The 2653-nt window shown below is 38.5% G+C and overlaps 1 pseudogene; it reads right to left on the bottom strand.

The window, feature by feature from the left end:
* Positions 1-863: 863 nt before the first annotated feature.
* LOC121440943 lies at positions 864-1489 on the bottom strand (annotated as a pseudogene).
* Positions 1490-2653: the final 1164 nt, after the last annotated feature.

The raw sequence follows: 2653 nt of genomic DNA, 5'->3' as shown, positions 1-2653 counted from the left end.
GCAATGTAGCCAATTCAGTATGAATTACTGATATTTGTGTACCCATTACCAATGCTGAAAGTAAAAATTAGAGATTTATTTTTCTAAAATTACAAAATCACTGTCTTCTTATCTATAAAGTACCTTTCCATTCTGTAACTTTATGATCAACCAATTAACTATGCCTTCATCAGCCTGTAGATATCTATAATGCCATAATTATTTGATTTTTAATTGATGTAATTATTTAACATTAGTATTGGTATATGTAAAACTGAATTTATTGAAATAAATGACTTTACTACAATTTTATATTTTGATACAATTTCCTTCAACATTGAACATGAAAATGAATTAATTTAAAATGTGTATGTGTAGTGATAGAGTTTGAGCACAGTATGTAAGGCAGCAAAATAAAGCTACTTAGACTTTTTGATGTTGATACTTGTAAATATACATATGAAATAGGATAATAACATTATATTGATGTAAGTGAAAATACCATAAAAAGGAAGGAGTTAAATATGCCAAGAAGAAGTATCAGAAGTGTTTTAGTAAGGAAAGATCTTTATTGTGGTTTTAAAATAGAATAGGTTATTATACAGCCCTGGCTTGCCTCAAACCCACTGTGGCTTAGGCTAAACCTGAAGTTCTGATTTTCCCATTTCTATCTCTCAGGTGCTGTGATTATAGGCATATATCATGAAACACAGTTTATGTTGGTCTGGGTGTCAAACCCAGAGCTTCACTCCTTAAAAAAGTTCTCTACAGGATCTATGCCCTCAGATTACACAATATACTGTGTATATATGTGTTCGTATATATGCTTTTTTTTTTTTTACAGAATAATAAACACCTTTATTACATGAGCTATGACGGATGGTTTATTTGCCTTTCTGGGCTTTGATCTTCCTCAGATAGAACTCCAGCTCCTTGCCTTCTGGCACATAGCCATCTGCTCTGCCACACTGGCCTGGTCTTGAGGCGATACAGGCCAGAAGCTTGCCCTGCTGGAACCGCTCCTCCAGAAGACTGCTAATCTTGGCGTTCTTTTTCCTTTCATCGTATTTCTTCTGAATTTTCTTTGATCGTTTTTTGTTTAATATTTTTTCCTCCTCAGGAGTCTGCTTGGCCCCCTTCTTGCGGCCCAGGGGCAGTGCATAGTGGGACTCGTACCACTGTCGGTACGGGGTGCTGTCAATGAGCACGATGCAGTTCTTGACCAGAGTCTTGGTGCGGACCAGCTCATTATTGGACGCATTGTAGACGACGTCAATGATCCTTGTCTTGCGAGTACAGCACTCAGAACCCCAGGAAAAGTTCCCCACATCCAATCTTAGGGCACGGTACTTCTTATTGCCTCCTCGACACGAACCTTGTGGATGCGACGAGGGCCAATCTTAGTGTTAGCCGCAGGCTGTCCCAGCTCATACTTCCGCTTCTTGTGGTAGGGCTTTCCCTTGCCCCCGGTCTTGCGGTGCTTGTGTCAGTTGTCCCGAGAGATGCCCATCGCTAGGCGCTGGCAGGAAAGAGCTCATATATATACTTTTATAGATGGTAAGGTCTGTGTATATGTGAGGAGACCATTGGCTGACTATATCTTGTACTGATAAGAACGGCGGGCTGTGGCCCGGCTCCCGGCTAGCTTTACCAGAAATAATTACATGGAAACTGTATTCCTTTAAACACTGTCTGGTCCATTAGTTCCAGCCTCTTATTGGCTAATTCTCAGATTTTGCTTTAACCCTTATTTAGTAATCTATGTAGCACCACAAGGTGGTGGCTTACCGGGAAAGATCCTAACCTGTGTCCGTCTTGGGTCGGAGAATCATGGCATCTGCCTGACTCTGCTTTCTTTCTACCAGCATTCTTTTCTGTCTACTCTGCCTATCTAAGCAAAAGTTTTATCAGAGGCCAAGGCAGTCTCTTTGTTTGACCAGTGAAAGTAACATATAGACAGAAGACCCACCTACATCAATATCTTCTTTTCTGGATCTCTAAATTGCTTGTTCAGTAAAAGAACAACTCACGGTTCGCTCATTGAACCTCCAGTTTTCCATTTGAGCTATGATGGCTGGCAATGGAGCCATTCGGCACTGCATGTCCCTATGCCATAGCTCTGAATTTACAGGAATGAGCTACGACCTCATACTTCTACTACATGAATAGTGTGGATCCAAATTAATGTCATCATACCTACATAGCATGCATGACTGAACTATATTATTCTAGTACTGGAAATACGATTTTGATTATCTTGCTTTTTAGATTATATATATATATATATATATATATATATATATATATATATATATTGTTGTGGACGAACTATAACTGGGAATGTAGAATTAGAAGAAGTGAATGCTGGTGGAAGGGCTATCACTATTCAATTGGACAACCTGCACTCAATCTTTTAAAGGACACACATACACATTCACTAGATTTGATATATTAAAATTGAATAACATACAAATAAAATTATTTTATAGTGTTTGGAATAACATGTTCAAGTGACTTTCAGAAAAGTTTTATGTACTTACATTGATGAGAGAGAATCTACAATGTCTAAATAGGGTCCTATGTTTTCTGCTAAACCAGAGAATACCTAGGGTAACACAGTAAATACTTGGATGTGGAAGATTGAAGGAGAAAACTTCCTCTCTTCTGCAGGATT

This window comes from Microtus oregoni, unplaced genomic scaffold, assembly GCF_018167655.1.
Source record: "Microtus oregoni isolate MIOR12 unplaced genomic scaffold, Mior012 000002F_ref0000024, whole genome shotgun sequence".
In the NCBI taxonomy this organism is placed as follows: domain Eukaryota; kingdom Metazoa; phylum Chordata; class Mammalia; order Rodentia; family Cricetidae; genus Microtus; species Microtus oregoni.
This window is presented reverse-complemented; position numbering and strand designations above follow the sequence as displayed.